The sequence below is a fragment of the Siphateles boraxobius genome, unplaced genomic scaffold, assembly GCF_051911475.1.
Source record: "Siphateles boraxobius isolate OS27281-9 unplaced genomic scaffold, OSU_SipBor_1 3, whole genome shotgun sequence".
Classification (NCBI taxonomy): domain Eukaryota; kingdom Metazoa; phylum Chordata; class Actinopteri; order Cypriniformes; family Leuciscidae; genus Siphateles; species Siphateles boraxobius.
This window is the reverse complement of record NW_027508919.1, coordinates 9608828-9622971: the sequence shown is the minus strand read 5'-3', so window position 1 is coordinate 9622971 and position 14144 is coordinate 9608828. Positions and strand designations below refer to the sequence as shown.

The 14144-nt window shown below is 35.9% G+C and overlaps 1 protein-coding gene across 5 annotated transcripts in view; it reads left to right on the top strand.

The window, feature by feature from the left end:
- The window catches only part of lingo2 (leucine rich repeat and Ig domain containing 2), a 356001-nt gene that overhangs the window by 76904 nt on the left and 264953 nt on the right, over nucleotides 1-14144 (top strand). For 4 of the 5 annotated variants that reach the window (XM_077247798.1, XM_077247800.1, XM_077247799.1 and 1 more), the window contains exon 2: nucleotides 1499-1563. The gene's annotated coding sequence lies outside the window, so the exon portion shown is untranslated. Of the gene's footprint in view, nucleotides 1-1498; nucleotides 1564-2927; nucleotides 2968-14144 lie in introns of those variants that run through there. The other variant, XR_013210354.1, reaches the window with a different exon arrangement.

Genomic DNA, 14144 nt, shown 5'->3' with positions numbered 1-14144 from the left:
TCTCACAAACTTTGTCTCTGTTGCTGTCCTTCAACTTTCTACGCCCTCTCCCTTTTAACACTCTGAGGAACCTACTCACCAATTCCATGTGTTCTAATACCCAAATCTTTCCTATATTGCAGTCACTCACTGCTAGCTTCAGACTGACTCAAAAGTTAAGATCTGTTCTCTGTCAAAAAGATTCCTCCTGTATGAAACGCAAGGCATCATTCCATCATAATACATGCATTTATGGGAGCAAATTTTTTCTGCTTCTTTTTTTTCACTTCTACCTACAGCTTACTCTATTGGTTTATTTCAAATATAACAATGACATCAGAGACATGCTTTTGTCTAGGAAGTGCATATAAAGAACAAGCCTGCCATGACTATCACTGAAAAGTAGCTCAATAGGCCGGATCTGTCATATGCTTAAAACGGTTTACCTTTAATGAGAGAGGGAATTTCATTTCTGATATATACCTGAGGAACATGTATCTGTTGTAACGATGTTGATAGATAAAAAAAATTAATAAAAAAAACTAGGGCATAAGCAGCAGCATAATGTTCCAGGTTATTTTCATGTGAAATGGATTGCTGACAGGAAACTGTTCCTGCCAATAGTTAGCAAATAGAGTTGTGGCGTTATTACTGAGGCTTTACAAATCCTTTAACCTACCCTTAAAGTTCACGATCTGCATTTGCTACAGAATTTATGAATATTTGAATAGATAAATGTTTCAGTTATTTTCTGAACAGAACATAGTGATTCATCTCTTCTGTGTTGTTGTAAGATGTTTCTACAAATGGTTAATAGATGTCCATGAACAGAAAATCGTTCAACTGAGAAGGTAACCATAGCAACAGTGTGCTGCTTGAGTACTTTTTGTTCATTTGGGATCGTTATTAAACAGAACATATGCAAAATAAATAAATGCTGTCATTATTTATGACTTAATTATAGATTTGACTAGTTTATCACAAAAACCTTTACTGCATTATTTAAAATATTGAAGCTAGTTTACCTTTGGCTTACTGTTTGGAGTGCAGTGACTGCCTGATTGTTAAGTGTAAAAAAATATATATTTTATTTTTAGTTTGTAGCTTGTGCAAAAAGTGTTTTGCTTTGAGTATGGGCATACAGGAGTACTGCAAGATTTGGACAGACTTTCTCTTTAATGCTGTTCATTGAAGATCCATTTTAAACTCTTTTTCTTTTGTCCCTCTTATGGCACTTTTAAATACAATAACAATTATTAGTTTTCCCACCTTTTTCCCTGAAACCTAAAGCACTTTCCATTGTTCTCACTCTCTGGTTCTGTCATAATCTACGTCATCTAATGAGTGAAGCACAGCTCACCGAGCATCACACACCATCTTTGGCTTTGAAATGACAAGATTTCTAACAACAGTTTTTTTTTTTTTACCTTCTAGTGCTAATGAAGCGATTTCTTCTATAGTTTAACTCTGAATGTTTTCCTCTTCTTTATTCTCTCTTTTTTTTATGTTTTCCTTGTAGGCCATGGACATTGCTTCTTCTCCTGCCTCTAGGCTAACCATGCCAAACGGTTCTGTTTTAGTGTGGTAAGTTACCTTATTATGTCTTTTTTATTATTATTATTATTATTCTAATTGCTGCTGCTATCCATTCTGTGGGGGAAAAATTATGTCAGACATTGGATTTAGGATAAGTTGGAGGGTGGAGATTGAGCACTTTTTCAAGAAAACGTGTCTCTTGCTTATAGACAAAAATTAACAAGAAGATAGAAAAAAAACTGTCTGGATTTCTCAGTCACCATTCAAAAAAATTAAAGGTAACACTTTCAATAGTCCACTTTAGACATTGTACTAGCTATAAGTAACTTTCCAAGTACATGCTGATAGCAGTCATTTCGAGTATTAATAGACCATGTGCTAAAACCTTAATTTTGATAGTCCCCTAATAAATATTCTACTGACTAAAAGAAACTTTGCAAGTACATCAAGTCAATATATTGTGGACTATTAATAATATTGTGGACTATTAAGAGAATATTAAGGAAGCCATAGTGTACAAGAGTGGCAAGGAACCCAAACTCCATCAGGTGACAGAATGGAGAAAAAACTCTTTGGGAGAAATCAGGCTCAGTCTGGGGGCCAGTGCCCTCTGGCCAACATACGAACACAGTGTCATTATGATTCAGGCTGCATCACAAGTCAGAAATCAGATTCTGGATTGGTAGCATTCAAATTTTTCATCCAGCTCATTTTGCTTGAAGATTGGATTCATCACGCAGGTATGGAGTATTTTCTACTAGTCCTAACCCTAATATAACAGTCTACTATAATACTCCAATGTGAGTTAGTTGACATGTAGTTGCAAATTAATGGGAGCTAGTTGACATGTAGTTGCTTATAAGTTACTTATAGTTACTAGAATGTCTAGAGTGGATCATCAAAATGAAGTGTAACCCAATTAAAATACACTCTATTTATTTTCTTAATGCACATTCCTGGTCTTATTATTGAATGATTCATCAGTTTGTGTTAGTCCAAATAAAAAGTTGTTTTTTATTGGTAGTCATTTGTCAAAATGTGTTCCTCTGAAACAATTTTCATTTCCCACTGAAAGGCTGTGCAGACTATTGGACAGTGTTAACCAAAAGCCAAATAGTTATTTAGGCATTGATTTTGCCAACTCACATTGCATCTGACTGCATTCTGGTATGTCATCAATCTTGTTTTCTTGAATATCCTGTATCACTCTGAAATATGACTTTAAAGCCTCTTGAATTCACTTTGCTTAATGTTGTCCTCATCTCCTTATACTCAAACTATTAGTTAACAAAGTAATGTTTTGTGGCAATCTGAAGATTTATTTCCAAGTGTGCCATAAAACAGAGGACAGTAGGTTATAAAATTGGGTTGTGTATTTCTTTGTGGTGAGCAATGCGCCTTTTATATTACAGAGATCTGAAACACGCTTGCTGCTTTCTTATGAAGTCTATGACAAGCTGGCAAAAAGAGTGTACAGGTCTGTTTATATGTCATTTATTATTTGTGTTAGCTCAAGACTCAAACAATATTGGACTTCATGACAGAGCAAGAATTTCTTCAAACATCCTTTTTTTTTCTGCCTTATGTCAATTTTTAAACAGTGTATTGCTTGCTAGTGTGACATGTTTTCTCTGAGTCTTTGTGAAAAAGACAAGCAGATGTGACTTCATGGACAACACACACACACACACACACACACACACACACACACACACACACACACACACACACACACACACACACACACACACACACACACACACACACACACACACACACACACAAACAAACACAAATTAGACTTCAATAAGATATCAGATGAAAAATGCACAGACATTTGCTCAAAGGCAAAACACAAATGAATTTCACTCTCACCACCATCTCGCTCCTTATTTATGTCAGAAAATGAAGATGAATTATGCCACTGGGCCAATGGTTATTTATTTAAGCGCAATAAAGCAAATGCGCATTCACAGCAACTCCAAATCACATTCTCTGTTCTCATCGGCCTTGGGCTCCCTCATGCTCCCAAACAAAAGGGGTCATAAAATGATACAATGAGACAAGAACGCACATGTTTGTAATGCATTACACCGAGGCAATGATTATCCACAGAATCTATGTTATCATTTCATACTGACACTTGATATTTCCATGCCCCACCTCACAAGAAACATCTCCTGCCTGCCACCTGAGCTGTGTTTGGCTTCACTGAGCATGTTACATCATGTTTCTGACATGTGGGACTCGTAGGATTGATAGGAAAAACCTGAAGCTGATGGCTGATAGACATTGGAGAAAGTCAACCCTGAGACTAATCCAAGCCATTGTGCATCGGCAGATAAAGAAAAATTGAGGAAATGCTGCTAGTGCTCTGTTAGGGATGATGCTGGGATATCAGCTACGGTACTTGTGAACAAGGCCCCAACTGTAGCTAAGAATTATTTATTTATTGCTTTTTTCTACTTTTCTCTCTTTTTTTCTCTCTGTAAATCCGTCGATTCCGACGAGGACGATGCAATTGTAATAACATTTCACAATATGAATGTTTTCACTGTATTTTTGACTAAATAAATGGGTAAGCATAAGAGACTACTTTCAAAAACATAAAAAAAAATCGTATCGATCCCAAACTTTTTAACGGCAGTGTGTGATATATTATATATATATATATATAGGGCTGTGCAATTAATCGTAATCGATTTTTCTATTTTAATTATGGCTTTCAACGAATATGAAAACAAGATAATTGAGGTGAAACAATTATTTGGGTCCCACTTTATATTAAGTGGCTTTAAGTACTATGTCCCTACATTGAAATTAATAATGGACATATTGTGTACATACATGTTTTTACATTGTACTTATATTTTGAAAATACCTGCATGTAATTACAGCTGAAATATAAATGTATGTAATTACATTTGTAATTACACTGTTGACCCTTCACTTACACCTTAACCCACCCTTATACCTACCCATACCACCACACCTGGCCCTAACCTTACCCGTATCACACCTCAATAGCAGCAAAAGTGTTTTACAATACAACATAAACAAAATAAGTACATTGTACATATTTTTCGATGTAAGTACATAATACTTAAAGCCACTTAATATAAAGTGGGACCATTATTTGTGTTTAGCAGCCGTATTCCATCCTAAGCACCTTCCTTTCCTTCACAGTGGTGCGCTTTCATTCCTCCCCAAAGAACTAAAACCTGAACTTTTCAAACAACCAAATCAGTAAAATAAGTGAGTGTTGTAAAATGCAGTCTACTGTTGCTAAACCTGAAGATGTGCTTGATATTAAACCGTGTTAAAAGTATTAAAAGTACATTAAGCTGCAAAAGAGACACAGTTCCCCAGGTGGCTTTTTTTTTGTGTGCGTACCGAGACGGAGCCAAACGCAGATATAGCGGAGCCTACACACAAAAAGTCAAAGTGCCATTTTGGCAAGTATTCTCGTTAACACAGTCGATTTTGTCTTAAATGAACATACAGTTAAAGGGGTGGTTTACTGCTTATTTTCTTTGCATGATTGTGTTTATGGGGTGCAATATAACATGTCTTTGTGGGGGGTTTTTTAAGCCTTATTTTTCATAAATTTCACCTTTATTGTAAGCCGCTTTCTCCTCTGTCATGTGAACGACTGGTTGACTTCCTGATTCTATGAAACACTCCCTCAGAAACAGGCATGGGCTCAGATTGGTTAGTTGAGCCGGTGTGTTTTAATTGGCTAAACTGCTTAGCGCATGTTGTCCAGAAACTTCACGCCCATTACCTTTACAGGTGAAAGTTGCATGTGCTCCGGTCCAATGTAAATAATGGTGTCAATAGTGCCGTATCAGTTTGAGCCAGAATCAGACCCAGAAAGCTGCAATGAAGAGAGTCAAGCAGAACCTCCTCAAACACGGCTCTTACAAAACGTTTCTGAATGGTACATTTTTGTATTATTATTATTCTATTCTACTATTATTATATAAGAATTTCGATACGCTGTTACTTGAAAATGCCACTGCTGCTTGTTAGCTTTTGAGATACGGTTTTCTACTGATTAAATATGTAATATAACTGAATAAATGACTGAGCAATACCGTTTTTTTAAAGTTATTGTTTTATCGATATAATGAACAACCGTTTATCTATTCACAAACCTTAGTTTACTCGGTGTATCGTTTTCTTTAGGTGTAAGTTACATGCAACTGCATTAAAATGCCAACAGAACTGAAAAACATTTGATAACAGCAGCTGAATTTTGCTGTTGCGATTACATATAATTTGTTGAACTTTATACACGTTTGTCTTATACACACAAAATAGCATCGAACTAACTGGCTACTATAAACAAACAGCGTTGGCATTTGTTTACGTTATTGATCAAATCAAAAACTTGCACCATAAAGTATACATGGAAAATACATTTACAAAATTAGTACATAATTACAAATTCAGGTCCAAAATGTTTGTATGCGTTTGTCATAGACACACGAAATAGCATAACTAATGGCTACTAAAGCCAGCGCTGGCATTTGTTTACGTCCTTGATAAAAACTAAAACCTTACGTCTAAAATTATACATGCAAATACATTTAAAATTATTAAGTCTTACTTACAGGTTGTGGCCCAACAACTGCTGCCTCGGGTTTTAAAGTTGGAACTGCTTCATGCTTTAGTAACAGTTTCTTGTTGAATCCGGCATTGAATTTGTGGAGATTCTGGAAGCTGTCTTCCGTAAAATGCGCAGCACAGAGAGCTAAACAGGAACATAATCAAACATAAATTGTAGCCATTGTTGACGAACTACAGCGTCCGTAGGAAGCCCGAACACATAACTTTGAAAATAACACACTTTCGACGGCATAGCTACTGCTCTCCACTATAACTCTTCCTCTTCGACAAAGCCGCAGAAATATGGCCATGCCCCCTTTTTTGCATATTCCGGAGGGAGGGTTGATTATGGGTTAGATACGTATACAACCCGGGAAGTATCTTATTGTAGTCCCATTCGAGTCGTTTTTGTAGGCATTAAACTTCCTGATTTTTAAAAGTCGATATCTCTGCTTATGTTGAACTTTCAGCGCAGCAACTTTAAAGATACTGTTCATGCACCAACAGCAACATTGCATTTGATTATTACATTTTTGTTGTAGGCTATTACTTATCTGAATACCACTGTTAGTACATCTTCCTGGGGGGAAAAAATCACTCTTTATTTAATGTATTTTTGTTTTGCTAAATTAATGTTTATTTGTTCTTGTTGTATTACTATTTACTTGTGTGTTTTTTTGAGGACCTTTTACCTTCAGTTAACCTATTACTAATTTTTGATGAAATATCGATAACTGTGAAATAAGACTTGGATCATATCGCCCACCAATAATCGTGTAAAATAATTGTGATTTCAATATTAACCAAAATAATCATGAGTATGATTTTTGCCATAATCAAGCAGCCCTACTATTAAATATAATTTATACTTTATATAATTTATATTTTTTTATGTTATTGCATTAAAATATAAAATAATACATATAATATGTGAGTGCATATTATAAATATTAAATAGATAATCTAATTTATACTTTTATGTAAATTATTAATTTTACGTTATGTGAATGTGTTTGTGCTGCTTATGTGAAAGAAACTGCAATAACAACAGTAAATGCACTACTCATTGTGATAAACATGCAGGCCCTTTGTCTATTGTTTTTAGGCAGAATTATTGTCACTCATGGTCATCTTTTATAAAAAACCCATGCTCTTGGACCAGCCCATCAAATCATTTTTTGGAAGTTTGTCTCTTAAGACATCATACCCATTGAATATGTGTGATTATTTCCTATAATAATTACTAAATACTTCAAATTGTAAAAAACGAAAGCTGAAAAAAGAAAACTGAAAGTTTGTTCTGATTTTAAACCTTTAAATGCCAACAATCCATGGGATTGCCTGAATTTACAACTGTTTGTTGCTAGGATAATGCATTTGTTTATGCAGACTCTGCAATATTGCCTTAACTTATAAAATAATTGATAAAAATGGAATTTCAACCCTTCACTTTAAACATTAACATGCTTTAATATCAGTGGCAGGACCTGTATTTTGTGCTGTTCTGTTTAAATGTATTCACGCATGGAACATTGTGTTAAACAAAAATGTTTTTTTCTTATCCTCTTATTAACGAAGGGACGTAGACCATTACTAACACTCAAGTGTTACTCTGTTTGCGTTAAAAGCTCTTAATCCCATATGCTGGTTTGTTCTCAAATTGACTGTTATTATTGTAAATTTCATCAAAGATAATAAATTCATCCTGACATAATCCCTCTTACAATGAGACACTAATCAGGTAGTTCAGCCTCCCTAATCAAATAGGGTTTTATTTTTCGCTCCTTGTACCAGCATCTATTTCACAGGGGAATACATGGATTTACCTATTATATTATGTTCTCTACAAGCGCTTTTGCGCCACTGCCACAGCAAACTCTGCCCCTTCAGGTTACCCACAATGCTCTGAGACATCTTAAAGGGGAAGGATCAGGCTCTGATCAGATGCCATGAGGTCAATGGCATGTCACAGTGAAAATATCCCTCCGGGAGAGAAAATTCTCTCCAAGTGTCTTTCCTTTGTGCTGACAGTGCGGGAGAGCTGGAGGAAAGCCTCTTAGCTTTCCACAGATCCGCACAAACCCAGACAGACAATGTGTCTTTTTGGCGAGAAGCAACAAAAGGTCCTGGCACTTATTTATTATTTATTTCTACTGTCGGTCTACTCAACCCTTCTTGCCATTTTTCATGGTGAGAAAACACCATTATTGTCCAAGATTCATGGATGGCAATAAAAAAGGACAGCGTTGCAAACTTATGTGGCTGATGTCAGGACAAGTTATCAAAAGTATTACAACCATGTCTGGAGATCAAATATTGAAGAAAATGTAGTTTTTAAGTTGTAACCCTTCTATTTATTGTTGTTGTTGAGGATGTCAAAAAAGGCAAATAATTGTGCCAAAATGAACACAATAGAAGGGTTAATGTGCTGTTTGATGATTCTTACAAATTTCTCCACTATTATATTTCTACAAGCAGATAGCATAAATACAAAGCATTTATTTTGCAGACACTCATTAGCTGCCACTTAGATGGCTGTTGTTAACAAAGCTCTGTATGAAAATTGGATACTGTGTACAATTTAATTCTTGTTTATCCCTTCTGTGCAGATAGTTTGCCTTTTTTATAATTCTAATTCATCCATATTAAAAAGATTATCTCTGTTAGCAGGAACTAAGTTTGTTTCAGTGGTTATTCTTGTATGTTTTCATGCATTACTAATGTATTAGTGGATGATGAAAATCTTTTTAAACAATCAGCTGGAACTCTCCCCAGCAAAGCCATCTGTACCACCAAATGTTATATTTATCTTATCAGCCATTAGTACCACATGGAACCCATTTTTTAAGTTGCTGTGAAGTTATATCTGTCAGTGTTTTGGAGTTCTCACTAAAGAGATCTGACTTTAGTGTGAATTACACACTGGAACTTTGTTCAGGCAGGCAACAAAAATGTGTTGTTGTTTTTTTTGTTAGTATTAGGATTTTGCCATATCTGATTCAAATTTTTTGTTGTGTGAACAGGAAAACACACACACACACACACACACACACACACACACACACACACACACACACACACACACACACACACACACACACACATGAATGTTTGAATGTAAACGTTTTTTTGTAATTCAATGCATTTGTAATGCCATACAAAGTGTGACATTTTCTGCCACTTTCTCAATGTCATTTTTGTGCATTTGTTAATAAAAATGGAGAGCTATGTGAAATTTATTGTACAGGTCAGTAATTAAATTTTTGGACCTTTATGTTCTCTCATGCTCCTCAGCACCGTGGCAAGATGTCATGTTAGACATTAACAGAGGACATTTCCTGTTTTCACTCTTTCCACACTGATAGCGACACTCGATTGTTGTATGAGAAAGTCTTAGTACAATGTCTGAACAAAGAGATCAGATTTCATCATTTTTTGCAATCTGCTAACAAAAAAACTACAATTGTGTGTGAAATGATCTGCGTCTAAAAGCACTTAAATTAACGTAAGCAAGTAGAAGACATGTACATTTAACTTGGTATGAAGGCATTAGGTTGTTGTACATAGAGACAGGTAGGTAATAATATATAGAAAGTTCTAATTTTATTTTATTCTGCATCCCCAAATACAGAAAAGTTGGGACATTTTGTAAGATGCAATAAAATCAAGAATGTGTTTTAAAAAAGAAAAAAAGATTATTACCTTTAACCTTTATTTAACTGGCAAAAGTACAAAGAAATGATTTTCCAAGTTTTCATTGACCAACTTAAATGGATAATTCACCTAAATTATGTCATTAATAACTCACTCTCATGTCGTTCTGAACCTGTAAGTCTTTCATTCATCTTCAGAACACAAATGAAGATCTTTTTGATTAAATCTGAGAGCTTTCTGTCCCTCCATTTTGACTACTACTAATCCACAGCTACTGTGAAAAGATTCTGGGATTCCAGAGAAATCCAGAGACATCTCAGTCCGTGTAGGGCAAGGCAGGAAACCACAGGCTGAATGTGCGTAACCTTTGAGCCCTCTGTCGGCATTGCATGAGAAACCGTCATGCTATTCTGTTAAATACAGCCATATGGACTCAGGAGTTCGTTGGAAAACCATTGTCACTTAACACAGTCTGCTGCTACAGCAAGGAGTGCCACTTGAATCTCTGTTACGCAAGGAGAAATCTATACATCAGTTCGATGCAGAGATGCCGGCGATTATCCAAAACGCAGTGGAAATCTGTGCTGTGGTCAGATGAGTCCAAGTTTCACATGCAAAACTTCAACTATTAGTATCCTCAATTCCCAAATATTTAAAAAGTTTAATTAAAAGAAAAGGTGATGTGACACAGTAAACTCTGTCCCAACCAGGAACATAAACTCTGTCCCAACTTTTGCAGCCATCTAAAAATTTATATTCACAAAATACACTTAAGTATGTCAGTGAAAACTTTGTCAGATGAAACCTGAGTCAGTTAACCTGAGTCAGAGAAAACTGTCAGTTAAAAACGATTAAAAAATCACAGATTCTTGATTTTATTGCATTTTACAAAAAGTCCGGATTTGGAATTCTATTCTATTCTATTCTATTCTATTCTATTCTATTCTATTCTATTCTATTCTATTATATTCTATTCTATTCTATTCTAAACCAAACACTAACATTTTTTCTTCTTCTTCCTTTTGTACCATGTGTTGTGTTATAGTGTGAGAATAAGGGAATACCAAGCAACGTTTGTTTGTTGGCTAATTTGGCTGCTTCTGCCTAGATTGACTAAATGCAATCTCATTAATGTCAAGCAAAAATAGTTTTATCCCCCCTTTTAAAAGTAGATTAGATTTATTTTGTTGTCCTAACTTAGCAGTCATATGGTTAAGTTGAATTTGTATTTAGTATTTTTTTTCATCTTCTCTCCATCACCCTGAACAGACCTTAGACTAATAATATATATATATTTTTTTTTTAAACCGTAGGAGTGAGCCATTAATAATAATAATAAAAAATAAAAAAAAATCTTTCAGTCTCAACCACAGCCAGTTGCTGCTCCTTTCTGCTGCTTCAGATAAGTTCTTTACTGTGCGACACAACTCTTGGCCACTGAATCCGACGTCTCTGAGGAACCGGGTTGTAGAGTGTGCCCTCTCATATGCCTCATGTACCGCATCCTCCCATGGCACTGTTAACCCTCTGAGGTCTAAGGGGTTTTTGGGGTCCTTGAGGTGTTCTGACATGCTCTGACATTTGTGCTTTTTTCAGTTATTTATAAACATGTTAATGGCAAAGGTGTAAATTCACTCTATATAGCACAAACGGGGCTACCGTAATAAGTGAGCAACATGTATGTATATGATGTTTGTATTTTTTTGAGAATAATGTTTATGCGTGGTTATAGAAAAAACTAAAACTCAAAGTGTCTGAAATAAGGCCCCAAAACACATACTAAATATTTGTCGACAAGACTTTTGATTAATGAGTGTTTTTGCCAAGAATTTTTGCTTCAAAATGATCTGAAAATCATCCTGCCTAATCATTTACACAAAACAATACATTTATTTAAATTTTATAAGACACCTTTTGTTTGGAAAGGCAATATGTGTGGAGTCGTGTTCACACCTGAGAAGACAATGGCCGGATGATGTGCCACATACATAATGAGCTGCATATTAATTAGCCTTTCACACAGGTGTGTCACAGGACAAAGAATGCAAGGACAAAATAAATTATCTATATATACATATTTTACAATTAGAAATTGTAACCAATTACAAATAGGTTACAATTACAACAACAATCCCTATTTTAACAATATTTCAAGTGTATTTCTTTGTAAAAAGTATACATTTTATCATATGTATTAAAAAAGGTAAGGATTCATTAGTTTGAATATTGGAACAAACACTTTAATAACATCTTAGTTGATAATTCAATATACCTACTTTATTTTTGACAAAACATCATACTATAGTATATTTAACTATGAGCAGAAATTGCTTAACAAAAGCGTACCTATGTAATGTGACAATAGTCTTTTTTTACAGTTAAAACTTTATAATCTATCCAAAACTAATCACAAAATCTTGTCTAAACATTCATATATAGTCTGTAACATATTGTGTATGATATATTAGCATATACATGTGAATTTGCAGTTTGTTGCTTATACAGACATTTTATTTCAACATATTTCAGTCTATTTTTACTCATCTTAGTAGGCTATAGCAATATAGTTTGGATGTGTTCATGTAAACATAACTTTTACTAATGTAGGTGCGAGAGTGATTGAACGGCACAGACACGCGCTGTATAACTGTAGTAAACAACAGCCCGCACGCCTGTGCCGTTCATTCATCATTTAGCCTACACACAGACACGCAATTCATATTTAAACAGTCTTTTTGCGGTTTACAGTCAGACACTATTCAATATCGCGATTAGAACAAAGCACTTAAGAATAAATGACTTACTACATCAGCTGGATCCGTTGCTCCTCGAAATGAAACTACCAGCACTTCTGGTACATTTTCCAGGGTTATAAGATAGTATTATTGCTCACAGCGTATTCATACGCTGCGAGCGCCCGCGCGATAGTCGACCTCAGAGGGTTAACTCTATCAGTTGAACAATGCGTGCTGATCCAGACCACAAAACAATATCTGGTCGTAGGTTAGTGGTGGCAATCTCAGGTGGAAAAATAAGCCGTTGATCAAGATCAGGAGAGAACATCATATGTTGACCTTATAAGGAAACTGATCCTACTCTCTTCCATTGACCAAAGGTCTTGCCAGCCCATTTTGCGTTGTTCCACACTCTCCCATCTCATCCACTCTCCCTGCTTGGCCTGGGAAATGGCCTTTATACATCTCATCCTCTCCTCCTGCTTTCGCACCTCGTTGACTACCAGCTTCCTCCTTTGAGCTGGGGCTGCCTTGTGCCATTTAGGAGGAGCTAAACTGAGCCCAAAACCCCCTCTTCCATGCTGTACCTGTCACACGATATCCCCAATTTGAAGGTCAGCCTTTGCCTCTACTACAGATTTCTTTGCTGACCACTTTCTACCAGTTTTTACCACAGGGGCTGCCTCCCTTACACATTTGTTGCGTGACTCTGCTAAAGTCATTTCCAGTCTGACCTTGGCACACTTAAACTCCTCGGTTAAAGCAGAGACTGGCAGCTGCAATACTCCTTTACTATAAAGTCCCACTCTGCTGAGGCAGCGTGGAACTCCCAACCATTTCCTGAAGTATGAACTTATTAACGCTTCCAGTTTATCCACTGTTGTCAAAGAAACCTCGTACACAGTCAGTGGCCACAGCAACCTTGGCAGTAGACCAAACTGAAAGCACCAGAGTTATAGTTTGCCTGGTAGAGCACAGCTGTTTATGCTCTTCAACCCTTCCACTGCTTGTCGTCTAACTTCTCCCACTCAAACTGTGTCCTTTAGATCCCCATCGTACCATCTCCCAAGTCTCTTCACTGGCTTCTCAGAAACTGTTGGTATTGCCTCACCATTAATGAAGAATGTTTTATCTACTACCTTTCCTTTAACTATCGAGATGCTCCTTGATTTAGAGGGCTTAAATTGCATTTGTGCCCATTCGATATTATCTGTTAACTTCCCCAATAACTGATTAGTGCAGGCTACTGTTGTAGTCATGGTTGTCATGTCATCCATGTATGCTCTGATTGGTGGTAGTCGCATCCCAGCAGAGGTGGGAGTAAGTCACACATGTGCAAGTCACAAGCAAGTCTCAAGTCTTAACCTTCGAGTCTCAAGCAAGTCCAAGTAAATTTTTTATAAAGGCAAGTCAAGTCAAGTCAAGTCACTGCCTTATGTCAAGCAATTCAAGTCAAGTCGTAGCTTGGGTAAAAAGTCACTGGCAAGTCATACAAACGTTTGACGATTTCACTGAATTTATATATTAAAATAAGTTAAAACTAAAGGAGTTGTGGACTATGGTTTTATTTGCAACATTTTTTTTTAATATATGCATTTCACACATATAGCTGAGTGGTTACTACAATAA